The sequence below is a fragment of the Lissotriton helveticus genome, chromosome 3_2, assembly GCF_964261635.1.
Source record: "Lissotriton helveticus chromosome 3_2, aLisHel1.1, whole genome shotgun sequence".
Classification (NCBI taxonomy): Eukaryota; Metazoa; Chordata; class Amphibia; order Caudata; family Salamandridae; genus Lissotriton; species Lissotriton helveticus.
Window position 1 is genome coordinate 121,922,366 of NC_136062.1, and position 16,655 is coordinate 121,939,020.

The 16,655-nt window shown below is 46.9% G+C and overlaps 1 long non-coding RNA gene across 1 annotated transcript in view; it reads left to right on the forward strand.

The window, feature by feature from the left end:
• LOC144826497 (uncharacterized) overlaps positions 1-5,302 on the forward strand; it is a 40,942-nt gene extending 35,640 nt beyond the window's left edge. Inside the window, exons 2-3 of the long non-coding RNA XR_013609835.1 lie at positions 5,012-5,075; positions 5,168-5,302. This is a non-coding gene — a long non-coding RNA (uncharacterized LOC144826497). The remainder of the gene's footprint in view (positions 1-5,011; positions 5,076-5,167) is intronic.
• Positions 5,303-16,655: the final 11,353 nt, after the last annotated feature.

Sequence of the window (16,655 nt, forward strand, 5' to 3'; positions counted from 1 at the left end):
TTTGTGCAAGGGGGCCCTGAGCCCGGTCTAAACCAGTTCTGGGGGTTGCGGAGCGCTGGGTGTTTCTGGTTTCCGTCTCCTGTCAGCATCAGGGTCAGAGTTGACAGTTTGGCCGGCAGGAGGGGGAGCCAGCATGGTGGTCAGGCAGGCACAGCCCGGCACTATCAGGCGCTTTCTCCTCCCGCCTCCCTGGCAGCAGATGTGGCCTTTCATCCACGGGCTGACTCCGACCCCCTCCCTCCGGGGGCTCTGCAGCCCCTGTCACCCTCATACCAGACAGGCCCAGGCACACAGAAAGGTTTAGACAAGAGAACAGCCACTTTCTAAAAGTACTATTCTCCAACACAGGATCTAAAAACAACCTTCACTAAAAGATGTGTTATTAAATTCTGAGTTCAGGGATATCTTTCACTTATGTCCCATCTTGTTCCTATGAGGAGATAGGCTGGTATCCATTGGGACCAGCCTCCCCCATGTTATTCTATGGAGCAAGATAGCCTTACAGCAGTGAGCGCACAAAATGGCTGCTGCCCACTACCAGAGCATGTGACCTGCACTAGTACATGCTCTACCTTATCCATACACTGCACCCTGCCCAGGGGGGTACCTTGATCCTTCCATAGGGGTGACTGATGTGCACAGACAGGGAAGGGTTAGGCCCAGCCAGTGGAGACACTGGCCAGGGGGACAGGGCAGTCCACTGACTGCACACAGGCCCTGCGCTGGCAGGCCTGAGTCACCTTTTTAGGGCTACTCATGTGGGTGGCGCAATCTGCGCTGCAGGCCCACTAGTAGCATCTGTCATCACCAGCCCTGGCACACATAGTGCACTTTACTAGGGACTTCATGGTGATAGAAATATGCCAATCAGGTATATTTAATCAATATGGCAATTTACAGAGGGAGCACTTACACTCTGGCACTGATCAGCAGTGGCAGAGTGTCCAAAACATCTAAACCAGCAAAAACGAAATCCAGCACAGCATAAAAAAATACATGATTCAGAGGCAAAAAGATGGGGGAAAAACCACGCCAAAGGTGTCAGGTATAACAGAAGCCATTGAGCTTTAAGTGATTGGGATATAGATTACATGATTCAAAGGGCACATAGTTTTCCATTTCAGAAGTCTAGGAAGGAGAGAACTGCCCACTAACCCCGAGCTCTCTTAATTTATGTGGGGTAATTTCACCTTGCGGCAGGCGATCTTTCAGCTGGCTCGTCTTTGATCTCTGGTCACACCCTGTGTTGTGAAGTACTTTGTACGGTTTAACTTTTGCCGTGAGACAGTAGTGTGTTGTTCGTAGCTCCATGAACACATCCCGACATTACAGAATAGTGGTGCAATGGTTTCTGTGATGGAGCCAGACATCCTACAGATCAACTACGAATGTTAATGATGCAGAATTGTTACATAAATGGCAATTGGCAAAATGACTAGTTGGTGGTTCTTAGTAATCTAGCTATATCTGTATGTTTTTCTTCATTTGGAGCTATATCCTGTTATTATCCTCTTTTAAACGAATTTGCTAATCTGCTGTTGGATAAGAACTTTATGAGAAAATGTTTTCTTCCTTTTTTTTTTTCTCTGTTTCTCTCTTGCCTTCTTATGGCCGCGTGTATTAGGTCTAGCTGTCTTCTCATGGTTAGTTATTGTACACCTTTGGGGGAGGCGGGGTTCTGGTGTCTAGCCTAGTGGTTGGGATATGTCTAGAGGGACACATGGTTGATGCCCTATTGTTTGGGCTTAGATATCAGGAGGCAGGGTGGTTCTAAGGGTTGAGTGTGATCAAGGTTCAAAATCAGGTGGTGGTGTAAATTTCACTTATGAGGGAGCTGAGAGCAGTAGGCTCAAAACTCAGGGACATTTTGGAATAAGCAGGCTAATAGCATAGATGCAGGAGAATCTCACTAGCAGTTTGACAATCAGTGCATGTAACGTCACTTAAGTCAAACTAATAATGATGACTAACAATGGAATGGGTCCTGACTAGCATTTGCATATTCTTTCTTGGAATATTAACGGAATAAAAGCATATAATTAGCTAATTAAGGAAGAATTACATACTCTAAAACCACACATGAAGTGTGTACTGGTAGCACACCTGTCTCAGGAACAAACTTCTCTATTGATGGATCTGGGTTAGAGAGTTTTGTACAAGCTCTAACTCTGATCAGAAGGGGTAGCCCTACTGGTCAGGGACAACAATCGGGTTATGATGAAATCTAAATCTGACTTGGAGGGGCGATAATCCAAAAGGGGGATACTCAGCTATTTGTTCTATCTATGGCCCTAATGAAGATGACTCCTCTACTTTTGGTCATTTGTTGGCCGAACTTCATCAATAGCCCAAGCATTTGTGGGGATTTTAACGTCACTTAAAGTCTAGGTCTTAACTGTACTTGTGGGGGACCATGAAACATGGTTACGGGGGGGACACCTCAGAGACGCACTGAAGCAACTCATGACCACCTATGCTTTAGAGGATGTTTGGCTTTGTTGTAGACCACAGACCTTCAAACTCCTCACCCACACCTACAAATCCTTCAACATCGGACCCAAATACCTCAATGATAGAGTATCCTTCCACGTACCCAAGAGGAACCTCCACTCCGCCGATCTCACCCTGGCAGATGTCCCCCGCATCTGCTGAAACAGAACAGGCGGGAGAGCCTTCTCTTACATTGCAGCCAGGACTGGAAACGAGCTCCCTGTGAACATCAGACGCTCCCCGACCCTGCACACGTTCAGGAAGGACCTCAAGACTTGGCTCTTCGCCTGATCCGGAGCGGCTCCCCCCACCCCCAAGCGCCTTGAGACCCTCACAGGTGAGTAGTGCGCTTTATAAACCCCTGATTGATTGATTGATTGAGGATTCTGGTTTCGCATTCTATTCAGCACCTGACAAGTCCCTTTCACAGATCGATATGTTTTAGCTAGCCACTTAATTCAGGCGAATGTTAAATATTCCCTCAAATGCAAAAATATTAGCGGACCATAACAAATATCTATGTATTTCAGCTCTGATTGGTCCAACTTCTCTTCTATCCCATATTACTGGACCTTTGACCAGAAGTCATTGCTTGATGATGAGTATATCTGGTCAATGAACAAAAAGTTAAGGGATTACTTTGATGATAATATCAACTCAGCATCCGTGATCTACGTGGGGGACGCACTTAAAATGTTTTGTAGGGGGCAAACCTTGGGTTTCTCTATACATCAACAGAAGAAATGATACACCATCAAGGCATGAATGTGGTCTTCCTTTGGTCAGAAAATGAGCAAATGTTGGTACAGAGTATAGTCTGCTTCATCCATGAGGGCCTCGAGGTGCTGTGGGGTCCTGCTGTGTGATTTTGCTACCCGTTCCTGTTGGTTGAACATCCAGGTCTTGAGGTCCTTCCAGAACTGTTGTAGCGATGGAGCTGCTCTAAGATGTAGGGTGAGCGTGTTTCAGGTCTTAGTCGCCAGGTGGGAGAAAAAGCGGCCTCTACTATTCGCCCAACTGATGCACTGAGTAGTTGCTAGAGAGAGGAATCTTGAACAGAGTTTCCTGGTAAGTTGGTGGAAGTTTACTTGTTTGTTGAGGAATGCCGAGCCTTCGTTGTGTAGTGCCCTGTAAGCATGGGTGATCCGCTTTAACTGGCATCTCTTCGCGACTGTGAGCCAATGGAGTTTCCCGAGGTGAGGGTTGATGTGTATCTGTCTGGGGAGATCAAGGATGAGTCTGGATGTTGTGTTCTGGATGGTCTGGAGTTTATTCAAGAGTTACTTGGTGATTACTATGTAGAGGGAGTTGTGCTGTCGAGTCTGCTAGTGTCTACGGCTTGTGTGACAGTTTGCCTGGTGCTGGGCAGGATCCATCAGAAGATATATCTAGTCAATCAAGACTGGCAAAGATTCACTGTTCTTTTGGAGCAATTGGCAAACTTACATGCAGCCTTAAAACAATATATGGGATAGAGCAAACAAAAGGATCCAGGCTAAGCAGATGTTTCGTTTTCAGAATAGTGAGGTGATGGGTCAGGTACTGGCTTTTAGAGTTAAATATAGAGATAATGGCAGTGCTGCACAGAAGATTGGGAATGATAAAGGGAACAAATTGTATATCAGGTGAAAATCAAGAATACATTTAGGAAATGTTATCAAAATATGTATAGGGAGGATTGTGTTGCCTCAATACCGTCTGTTTCCAAATTATGTAGACACATTTCACCTCCATAAATTGATTCAGCAAGATCGTTCACAGCCGGAGGAGCCTAATTACTTTGATCAAGGTTGAAACAGCTGTTGGCCAACTAGCAAAGGGCAAAGCATCATGCTGAACCAGATTGTCAAGAACTCACCTGCTGTTCCTGCAGGAGTGAGCTAAGAAGTATGCGGCAAGACCCCAGCTTCCATACTAGGCACCAGCCACCTACCCATGGGGGAAAAGGGAATGGGAAGACAGAAAAAAAGACACAGCTACTTGCTCAGAACTTCGTGATAACTAGTGGTAAGGTCTGCGCTTCTGCCTCCTGTTGGGAGAATAAGAGATCGGTTAGCCCTATGCGCAGGAAAAGGTTCCCCTTAATACCCTCATGAAAGAGGTACTACCTATTGATTCTTTCTTCCAAGCATTTATGGATAGTTCAAGAGAATATTTCCCAAGAAAACGTCTGAAATTGGCAAACCATGAGTGACAACATTCTGGATTAGTAATTAGGCCCATGGATTAAAGCAGATATAAATAATAGTGTACACAACAGCAAACACACCATAGAATTAAGGAAGTTTTCCGAAAACTGTACCTCAATTCTTTACCATAATACAATGTTCAAGGTAAGGTCTCAGAGCAGTTCTAAACAAATACATACAATAAGAAACCTTTAGGGGATAATTAATGAATTAAAGTACCCTCAAAATCTCTTCATATCATAACAATGTAAAACGTAAAGAAATGCTCAATAATCAGAATTGTTTCAAAAAGATTAAAGTTCCAAGAGTAACACGTTTCTGTTTGTTTGCAGTATTATACAGGGTCAAGGCACAAAAGTGCCAGAGATGTGGAGTTTGCCTGGATCATCATAAAAAGTTAAGTAACACAAATATTAGACGTGCACAAACGCTGTCACCTCCTGAAAAGTACTGAATTCCCTCTTTTTTTCTTTTCTCCTGCATTGCAGGAGTAGGTTGAGGAACTCGCCCCCAGAGAGAAACCGTTAAGGGGACCCAATACCACCGGGAACAACAGGAATCCGAGGATGCTGCCAAACAAGGAACTGGGAGCAACCACCGAAGACGCAAAAGATCAAAAATACAGTTGAGCGAGAACACTTGGAGCCAGGAACACTAGAACGCCAAGCGCTTCCCTTGTGCTGAGCGTGCCTACAATAGCTTCCTGATTAAACATAGCCACATGGGCTTGCCCAACCAGGCCTACGAGAGTATCCTTCCTTTGTTTTTATGGCTCAGAACACAGCACGCGAGACTCAGTGGCAATCCAGTCAGCACTTCCCAAATTAAAGGAAAGACAGGCTTGACAGTATACTCTCCCCAGGGACCCTACCACAGGTGTTGGGTTTGGGGGATATCTACAATGAAACTGGTGCACCAATCTGGGGGCGTGTACATGTCTTGCATGCTCCCATGTACGACACTCTGGTCTATAACCCTTCCAATCAATCAAATAAAATAATTGATTTTCCGGAGCATGCAAAGTTACAGTACCAAAACTGTACTTAATCACGTAGCAGCTAAATCAACAACATCCTCAGATGCTTTGAAAAAGCAATTTTACATGCTTAAAAGCATATAACCAATTCACAAAATTGCTCTTTTACAATGAAAACATTAGGCAATGAGAGAGCTGATGATTTTGGGGTCCCTCCTAAACTAGGGAGAGGACTAAGCAGATGCCTTGAACACAAAGAGCATACACAAAAAGCACATTTTGTTGAACTTCAGTGATGGTCCCATCCTTTTAGGACCACCCCAAGCACAGTTATTGGCAAAAAAACACTCCCAACCAAAGGCCCTGCAAAGCATTATGGGACGAGATTAGCAGTGGGCAGTGAATATTATAGCTATTTTTAGCATTATTATATGCACATTCTGCTACCCAGAGACATTCAACCCAATCTAAGTCACACTGCATTCATTGACATTTCACATATTTCTCCATGCACTGATTTATCTTCTTAGTCTGCCCATCCGTAGGAGGGTAGTGGCTAGAGGATAAGAGGACATTCATCTCGAACAGATTGCAAAGGGGCTTCCAGAATTGTATGTAAAGTGAGAGTCTCTATCAGAAATGAGTACTGATGGAAGTCCATATAAACAAACAACTGATTGAATAAACACTACTGCTTATTCCTTAGACATAGGCAACCCCTTTAAAGGGGTAAATTGAGTGATCAACAGTTGCCAACACAGTTATTTACTCTTTTTCAGTTGTAGGTAATTCTACCTTTAAATCCAAAGAAACAGTGTGCCAGGGAGCTGGTGGAGTAGGTAAGGGCATTAATAGTCTAGCGGGAGCCAAAAGGGAACCTTTACCTTGGACACATATAGCACAGTTCTGGCAAACCTCTTTGCAATCTGTGGAGATGGTGGGCATCGGATAGTCTGTTCCTTGATGCTTACAAGCCATGAGCAATCCTTACTCCTTCTGTGCTACAGCTATTTGGGTGAGAAAGTCATGCCCTCTAATTAAGGCTCTTTGAAAGCGTTCTGAAGGGATAATGTAGGGAGGGTCACTGGGTTGTTCTGTGAAATAATTACCTAATTGTAACAATGCACCTGCTTTACTGTGACATCTACGAGGATGGAATCGAATCACAAAATCATAATAGCTCAAATGTTGTGTCCATTGCGATTGGCGGGTGGATAATGCTCAAGCAGATTTTAAGAACTTTAGGTTCCTATGGTCAGCTAGTATTGTTACTGTATGAAGACTCCCGAGTAAATAATACCTCCTTTATTCAAAGGCCTCTATATCCAGCAATTCTTCATCACCCAGAGAATAATTAAATTCAGCCAAATTAAATTTACAGGTAAAATAGGAGACTGGGTGTAGTTCTCTAGTATTATCATCCCTTTGTGCGAGAACCCTGCCCACTGCCACATGTGATGCGTCTGCCTCAACTACATATGGTTGTGTTGCATCTGAATGTCCTAACACTGGGGCCTGTATGAAACATTGCTTTAACTGCTGAAAACCTTTTTCTGCCTCTGCATTCCATTGAAACTTATCTCCTTTCACTAGTAGTCTAGTGATGGGAGAAACCATGGTGGAGAAGTGGTCTATACATTTTCCATAAAAATTGGCAAAACCTAGAAAGCTTTGAACTTCTTTTACGCTGTGGGGAGAGCTTCATTGCAATATTGCTGTAACCTTCTGGGTGTCCATTTCTGTTCCCCTTAATGATATGACATAGCCCAAGAAATTCACCCCAGGTACATGAAATGCACACTTTTCTAGTTTAATGAAGAGAGGGTTGTCATGCAGTATCTAAAGGATCATCAATATAAGCAACTGCACAGACATCCAAAAAGTCTTTGAGCACTTTGATAATGAAATATCGAAATACAATTGGGGCATTGCACAATCTAAAAGGCATGGTGAGGTACTTGTACAGACCAAATTTTGTGCAAAAAACAGTCTTTCACTCATCACCATCTCGAGCGCGCACAAGAAGGTAATTTCCCCTTAAATTAAGGTTTGTAAAATCTTGGCTCTCTTAACCTGATCTAACAGAATAGTAATCAAAGGCAATGGGTATCAATTTTTGATTGTGAATGAATGAATGAAGAGATTCTTATTGTGCGCAAACTTTGCCCAGTGGGCGTCAAGGCGCCTACATCAAGAAAATAACAGCTCGTCACCACATGTAGCATTCTGTCATTGGTAGGCCCTCCTGAAGAACCAAGTTTTAAGTTCCTTTTTAAACAGGTCAATTGAGGGTAGCGTTTTTATCTCAATTGGGATGCAGTTCCAAAACTGCGGGGCAACAACTGAAAAGGCCCTAGCTCCCCATCTAGTCAGCCTAAAGCGGGGCACGACAAGTTGGAAAAGTCCAGCGGACCGAAGACCTCTTGTTGGAACGTAGCGAGTGAGTAAGGAACTAATCGCACTCGTTGATCCCTCCGTCAGTGCTCTATACGCCAAGCAGAGAATTTTAAAAGAAATTCTGTGCTGCACAGGAAGCCAGTGAAGGTCTTTCCTGGCCTTGGTGGCAGATGATGTCTTAGGAAGAGCCAAAACAAAGCGTGCAGCAGCATTCTGCACAATTTGCAGCCGATGTATAAGGCTCTTGTTAGACTCCATATACAGAGAGTTGCAATAGTCTAACCTGGAGCCAACAAGAGCGACTGCAACCTGTTTGCGCGCCTGGGGGGAGAGATAACCACGGATTCTGTTAAGTATCCTAATCACACCCCAGCACGTGGCCACGGTCCTGTTAGCTTGTAGGGACAGAGAGAGTGAGGTGTCGAATATCACACCAAGATTTCTGGCTGATTGGGATGGAGTGGGGCAGGTGCCAAGAGAGGAAGGCCACCACTCGCTCGACCAAACATCCTGGTCCTTCCCAAAGATCAGTACCTCTGTCTTTTCGCCATTAAGCTTGAGGGAATTGATAGTCATCCAGTCTGCCACATACTGCATGCATACCCTAAAGCTGGAGGCGGATGTCATGGCAGAGGAATGAGCCAGAGACACCATGATCTGGGTGTCATCGGCGTAGGACACCACCTCCATCCCCTGCGATCTTACTAGTCTAGCAAGGGGGGGCCACATAGATGTTAAACAGGGTCGGGCTCAATGCCGACCCCTGTGGCACCCCACATTGCAAAGACTTGGCAGGGGAGAGGTAGTTCCCAAGCATTACTCTCTGCTCCCTTTCAAGAAGAAAGGAGTTCAAAAGACTCAGGGCCGGTCCAGTAACCCCTGCCTCCCTGAGCCAAGATGTTAAAATGGCGGGAGACAGGGTATCGAACGTGGCCGTGAGATCCAACAGGACCAGAACTGTAGTTTGGCCAGAGTCCACTTTGCGCCGGATGTTGTCGACCACAAGGGTAAGAGCGGACTCTGTGCTGTGGTGTTTTCGGAATCCGTGTTGCGTGTTGTCTAAATATTCCGACTCATCGAGAAAAGAGGACAGGTGGAGGTTGAGATGCGCCTCCAATATTTTTGCTGGAGCAGGGAGAAGGGAGATAGGCCTGAAGTTTTTAAGAAGGCCGGGATCGAGGGACGGTTTTTTAAGGAGAGGCTTCACAATAGCCTTCTTCCATACAGATGGAAAAGAGCCCTGGACAATGGCTTTATTCATGGCCACGAGCATGGGAGGAAGAAGACTGCTTCTACACTCTTTAAGTTTTTTAAGAGGTAGAGGATCCATGGGGGAAGCGGATTTAGTCCTGTCAAGTAGGAGGTTCAGTCCCTCTAGAGACAAGGGAAGAAACTCCATAAGTGATTTGGGAGTGTCTTTACCTAAAGAGTCAAGATTTGATATGACAGGAGGGATGTTCTGATCTAAAGAGTGGCAATGGGCTTCCAAAGAGACATGAATGTCCAGGATCTTCTTATGGAAAAAGTCTGAGATATTATTGCATAGTTCCTGCGAACTGACTACAGGATCAGGGAGTTGAAGGGAGCATAACGAATCAGCGATTTTAAAAAGCTCCCTAGAAGATGTGAGAGAGCTGGTAAGATTGGAAAAGTACTCCTGCTTCTCCATGACCACTCTCTGTTTATACTCCCGCAGTGCAGACTTGTGATCCTCTCGATCATTAGGGTCCCAAGATTTCCTCCAACTTCTCTCACTGCTCCTGCATCCCTGCCTCAAAAGTCTTAGCTGGTCAGAGAACTAAGGTGATGCAGGGGCAAGCTTTTCCACTGCATTGGAAATAGAATCCATCAGATCTTGAGCTGCCTCAGCTGCGTCTTTCCGGGAGAGAGATTCAGTAGAGGAGACCAGAGAGGTAAGGGCCTCATCCGTGATGTTCCTGAAATTTCTCCTAAAAGTAAGTGAAGAGGTAGCCTGGGTGCCAGAACAAGGGGCAGGAAGAGCAAATTCCAATGGTACTGCAAAGTGGTCTGTCCAGACCAGCGGCAGAGGGGGGCCAGTAGAGAGTTTCAGGTCATTAGAAAATACCCCGTCAAGTATATGACCAGCCTTATGAGTGGGACTATTCACAAGTTGGAGAAGGTCACAGGCTCCAAGTGACTCAACCAATGATAAAGTATCTTTTGAGTTGGCCTCATCGAGATGAAAATTAAGATCACCTAAGATGGTGAGGCAGGGCTTACCAAAGTAGGGTTCGAGAATTCTTAACAAGTCCGAAGAGAAGCCAGATCTAGGACTCGGCGGCCTATAAATCAAAATCCCTGTGAAAGAGGCCGATGGGGCACACGTGATACAAAAATAAAAAGCTTCAAACCGATCTTGAGGCATGGATAGTGATTTGATCGTGCAGGGAAGAGAGGATTTTAAGAGAATAGCAATTCCTCCTCCTCTGCGCAGCAGTCTATCCTGGTATTCCCCTGTGAGATAACCCCGGCAGGGTATCCGCAAGGTGAAAGCCAGGCATCCCGCTGCGAGGGGCCGTTGTGGAGATTAAGCAAGCTATTGCCCAGAGTCGCAGAGTGTGAACCCGTGAATCGAGTAGGCACCGGAGCGAGAATTGTCGAGTCCATGGACATTTTAGGACTCAAGACCCCGCCGAGCCGGGAATTGAACCCTGGTCCCGGGCTGACCTCTGCTTCCAGGTCTGCCTCCTCTAACCAGTGAGCCACACTTCTCCACTAGGGTCTAATGGAGCGCCCCTCTGCGACGTGTAAAGCTTCATATAAAATCTCACCATAATATCCATTTGGTCTGGGAGATCCCTTCGCACATTCCCCTGTTCATCTTGCAGTTCCATTACATAGTTCTGAAACCTAGGGGCCCGTATTACGCCAGCCAGTGCCCTACCCGGCCTATCCCCTTCTCCGTACACCCGGGCTGCATGATGCTTCCCTCGAAATTTGCTCTCCCTATCTGCTGCATCCTCATATTTAGATATTTTCTCTCTCAATTTAGCCCGTAGTTCCCCCGAATCCCCGCCAGCCCCAATTTCCCTTTCCAGTGTTTTCAGTTCCACTTCCAGTCTGTGCAGGTCCCGTCTGAGGTCCCTAAGTATACCCCCCCCCCTTTGGCAATGCACCACCCGCGGACTGTCACCTTAAATGCCTCCCACACCGTTGTTAGGCTGTCCACCGAGTCAATGTTCCTAGCAAAAAATTCCTTAATATCCTGTTCCAACTCCGTTTTGAACACTGCATCCTGCAAATGACGTGGGTTCAATCGCCAACCCAGGAAGGGGGGAAGATCCACCGGAGGGTTCAGTGTCACAATTACCGGGGAGTGATCTCAATACGTTCGGGCCAGGTGTAATGCTTTGCCTATCCAAGCCGCCATACCCTTTGCCACCAGCACGTAGTCTAGTCTAGTCCATGTATTGTGCACTTCCGAGTGGTGCGTACCTTCTCTTTCAGTAGGGTGGAGTTGCCGCCACTCATCTAGCAAGTAATCTGACTCCAGTATGTCCTGTAGTGTGCGTTGCGCAACAGTGTAATGTGCTGGTACAGCATGGGAACGGTCACGTTTAGGATCTACAACGGTATTAAAATCACCCCCCCCCCCCCAATCACATAGGAGATTCCTAGTGTGTTAAGCTTGCCTCTTAGTAGAAGAAGGGAGTGTACATCATCTACATTAGGGCCATAGTAATTTGCAATCACAACGTCATGAGAGTTCAGCCTCCCCCAGAGCAGGCAGTATCTTCCCTCAGGATCAGTGTCCATTCCCCCCAGAACAAACCTCACCCCCCTCCTGACGAGTATGGCAACCCCCCTGGAGTAACTGGAGTAGGAAGCAAAGCATCTTTGAGAGGCCCAGCGTGTGGCAAACAGAGAAATTCCTCCATGGGGGAGGTGTGTCTCCTGTAACAAGGCAATTTGGACTTGATGGCGCTCTATATAACTAAATACCTGCCTCCGCTTTCTAGGGTCATTGAGTCCCCTAACATTCCATGTCATTACGTGCAGATAATTCTTAGTACCAGTACTATGGGCCATGTTTCATACACAACTCAATCAGCCTATTGCTATTATCATACCCACCCTGCTCAATTCCCCTGTGTGCCTGTACCCTCCCGATCCCCCCCTACCCCCACCCACACCGGCTCCCCCAACTTGCCAGGAATGTCCCTCACTCACCCTCCAGTCATCCAACCCAGTAACAGCCATACACCCCCCCACAGCCCGATGTCAAACTCTAAATCAGGGAATGCCCTCCAAAGGGGACCGCTGGGGGCTCCCGCACTTCACTCAACCGTTCTATTTCACCCATCAGGTCCCCTGAAACCTCAGAGTACTCAATGACGGGACGACGGCAAGTGTCCTGGCGGCAATGTCAGTTTCAACCTATAAACAAACAATACATATACATCACCAGCTTGGAACAGCAGCTAGTAGTCCCAACAGTTCATGATTACGTCCGCCCGCTGCCTCAGGAGCACGCCGTCAGCCAGGGTCCAACAGGGGCGAGTGGGATCTGGATCGTCTTCGGGTGGCTTCTTCTCGTAGGTCGGCGCTGCGGACCCGCTTCAGATAGTCCTCAACTTGCTGGGGTGAGTTGAATAGGTGCTGATTCCCCTGATGGTTAATCTTCAATCTCGCCGGGTAGAGCATGGCATATGTGATCTCTTTGGCTTGCAAATGTTTATTTACCCCCGCTAACTTTCGGCGGGCCTCCTGCCCCGCCTGTGTGAAGTCCGGGTAGAACGACAAAATGGTGTTGTCATAGCGCTCTTCACCTTTCTCTCGGGCCAGTCGCAACACAGCGTCCTGATCGCGGTAATTTAAAAGTCGCATTATCACGGCCGAGGTGGGGCGCCCGGTGGAGGGCGGGCCGCCAAGGATCTGTGCGCCCTATCAATAAACATGTGGGCGGAAAAAGAGTATTTGCCGAATAATTTACCAGCAGTCGTTCCATGAAGTCCTCCAGTCTGCCAGTGTTGGTCGATTCGGCCAGGCCCAGTAGTCTCACGTTATTCCTTTCGGGAGTGGGCTTCCAACTCCTCATTTTAGTCCGCAATGACTTTCAATAGTTTGTCCATCTGCAGCATGTGTTGCTTTGCGGTGCCTGCCCCGTCCTCCAATGTCGACACTCTGCGTTCCACCTCCGTCAGTCGTTCCTCGTGTTGATCCAGTTTCTCCACGATTCTGTCCAATCGGTTATTCATCGCATCCATTTTGGAGTCTATGGAGGTAAGGCTCTGTTGCATGCTCACCAGGAGCGCCTTCCAATCATCCTCGCGTGGTTCTGGGGGGTCTGGGTCAGTGCGATCCCTGGAACTTGAGCCAGCCGTCCTTCTGGCCTCAAAGGACAATTTTGCCTGCTTGGGCTCAGTACGCCCCATGTTGTGCTGCCAATGGCCCCGGCGCGCCCCACGTGAAATTATCGCGGAATCCGCAATGGGGAGCACCCTTTTGCTCTCCCCGCCTTCCTCCACAATCTGTTGCAGCTCCACAGGTCCGGTGGTCCCCCTTCCCTGTTTCGGGTCTCAGGGTGGCAGTCGTACAGCAGCCCCACAGCGTGGCCTCCCAAACACAGAGGGCAGCCGCCACCTTCCCCCAGCAATCCAGCGCTGTCCCTGCCTTTCGTGCCAAATGGATAGTCGGTAGTAGTTCCCCTCAAAATGGCACCCGGCAGCCCGTCCGGCAATGCTAGTGTCCTCAGCGCCGCCGCTTGAATCAGTGTCCACTGCCCACCGGTAGTCCCAGCAGCGACTCACCCCAGCAGGCACCGCTGTCAAAGCAGAATGTCTCCTCTGACACATCCAGTTGTGTGGTGTCCCAGTGCACAGCTTCAAGAACTAGGCCGCAGACCGCCATAGACCTACCTCGCCCGGCGCACCAGTTCATGTTGCTGCCCATCCAGTGGTCGTGCCCACAGCAGTGTATAAATTGCAGAGAATTTGGCCTCCATGGGCCGCTCCTCCTCGTAGTTCCAAGCTCGCAGCACTCACGGCAGCAGAGTGGTCAGGCCTGTGGATCCCTGGCCTTGCTTAGTTGGGAGCTGCCAGCTCGCGCTCCAGCACCATCACCCCTCCGTCTCACTGCCAGCAACAGCCTCACACCACTCCGTCCCTGTGCGTCGGAGGGCTTCCAGAGTTGACCCGTGGCTGCAATGTTCGTTACGCTGCCCAGCTGTGTTAGTTTTGGCTAATTAGGTTTGCCAGGATGGGGGTTATGTGCATCGAGCCGCCCGGATCGGCAGGAGCCGGGCTACAGCGCGGCCATTGAGGTCAAGCGGCACCTAGCGCCCCCGATGAAAAAGCTTTTTAATGTCTGCTTTGAATGCAGTATAATTATATAAGATAGGATCATCGAATTCCCCCAATGGAGTAGACCGAGAAGCTGCAGTGCCTCCCAAATATGATTATACGAACGCAACCATCGGTTATTCTATAGTAAAATACGGCACTTTACACATGAAGCACAATTGGCATTGATTAATAAAGGTTGAACATTTTGATGATTCAACAGTGAAGTTTTCTCAGGAGGAGCCAGAGGCACAGCAAGAGGTGCGGTTATATGGATGACTCAACTCCCTCCTGCATCAATAGTTCCTAATGAAGAGGATTGCAGAAAAGATAAACTAGCAGGTTTTGATCCCTGGCCACTTTCGCTAAAAAGAGATCCCACCTCACTGCTGCAATGCATCAACTCTCTGAGTAAAGGCTTGTGTTTCCTTCTGGAAATTACCTATCAAGTAGGCTGAATCAATCAGTGTGATATCCTGCGATTCCATCTCACTTAAGAAGGAAAATTGTTGTGGGCTAGGTGTTTTGTCAAGCAATCACTTGGGGTCACTGAAGGAGTGAGCTGAGAAGTACGTGGAAAGGTCCCAACTCTCACACTAGGCGCAAACCACCAGACTATCTTTCATCTCGTTGACGTCTGTCTCTAAGGGAAAGGGGAATGGGATGATAGAAAAAGGACACCGCTCCTGGCTCTGAATCTCTTGATAACCAATGGTAAGGTCTGCACTTTTGCTTCTTGTTGGGAGAATAAGAGATCGGGTTAGCCCTAAGTGCTGGAAAAAGTTCCCCTCAATACCCCAGTGATAGACGTACTACCTGATTATTCCCTCTTCCTCGTTTATACGGATGGTCCCAGAGAATATTTCCTAGGAAAACCTCTGGCATTGGCAAACCTGGAGTGACAACATTCTGGATGAGTATTTGGGTTCCTGGATTCAAGAAGATATAAATAATAGTGTACGTAACAGATTACATACCATAGATCCAAAATCTTTAGCTCAATGCTTTACTGTAATACAATGGTCAAGTTAAATTCTCAGAGCAGTTATAAACAAATACATACAATAGGAAACTTATAGGGGATACTTAATGAGTTAAAGTCATTCACTCAACATGAATCCAAGTACCCTAAAACTCTTTTCAAGTCATAACAATATAAAACATAAAGAAATGCTCAATTATTAAAATTGTTTCAAAAAGATTAAAATCGCCAAAGTAACACTCGTTTTCTCTGTTTACAATATTATTCAGGGTCAAGGCACTAAAACGCCAGACATATGCAGTCCACCTTAATAACATAAAATGATACGTTACCAAAATATTTGTGTGTGCACACGGTTACCACCTGAAGAGTACTGAATTCCCTTTTTGTTTCCTTTCTTCTGTATTGCTGGAATAAGTTGAGGAAATCGCCTGATGAGCCAAAGAGAAACCGTTGACCATGGCCACCTGATCTGACGTGACCAGGTCTACAGCAGTGTCCTTCCTTTGTTTTTATGGCCCAAGTACAGCATGCAAGACTCTGGAAATCGAACCAGCACTTGCCAGATTCAAGGTAAGGCAGGCTCAACATAAAAATTTCTCTGGAATTTTACCAGGTCTTTTCACAATTCCTTATACCGGTCCTTCAAGATCTCTTAAATGGGGGTTGTGGAATCTCGCGGAGTCACATGAAAATGCTGTGAGACTCCGTAGAGTTCTGCGAACTGGCGAAAGTTGGCAAAATTAACTACTCACACTGATTTTTAGCACCAGAAGCTCATTCTGCACTGAAAGATCATGGCGAGGGGCACCACGCAGCACACCACAGGGTGCTGCTGCTTGTGTTGATCTTGCTACTGCTCAAATAGATTTTCTATCTGAGCGGCAGCTTTCTCACAGCCCATGACTGCCAGGGTTAGGAAAATCTCAACGGGTGCTGTCCTAGCACCCAAAAATCATGCTACGGGATGCCAATTCTCGATTGGCAATTTACTGTTGGTTAACTGAACGCGAAAAAAAACTCTGCCACGTGGCGATTGACAGAGTTTGGCTGGAACTTCGTGTGACATGTGTGACTCTGAATGGCCAAAGCTTATCCACCCCTATTACTTTCTTGAAAAAAGGGAAGGATCCTACACGCTGCGGTTCCTATCTTCTGATATACCTGATCAATGCAGATTTGATGATCTACACTCAGATATTAGCCAGCAGGTTATCCTCAGTGATCTCTGATCTGGTCGATAGAAATCAGCATGGTTTTATCCCAGGACATGATACAACCTCACATTTTAATATGGCTCCTACTGCTTTGGAGTTAGC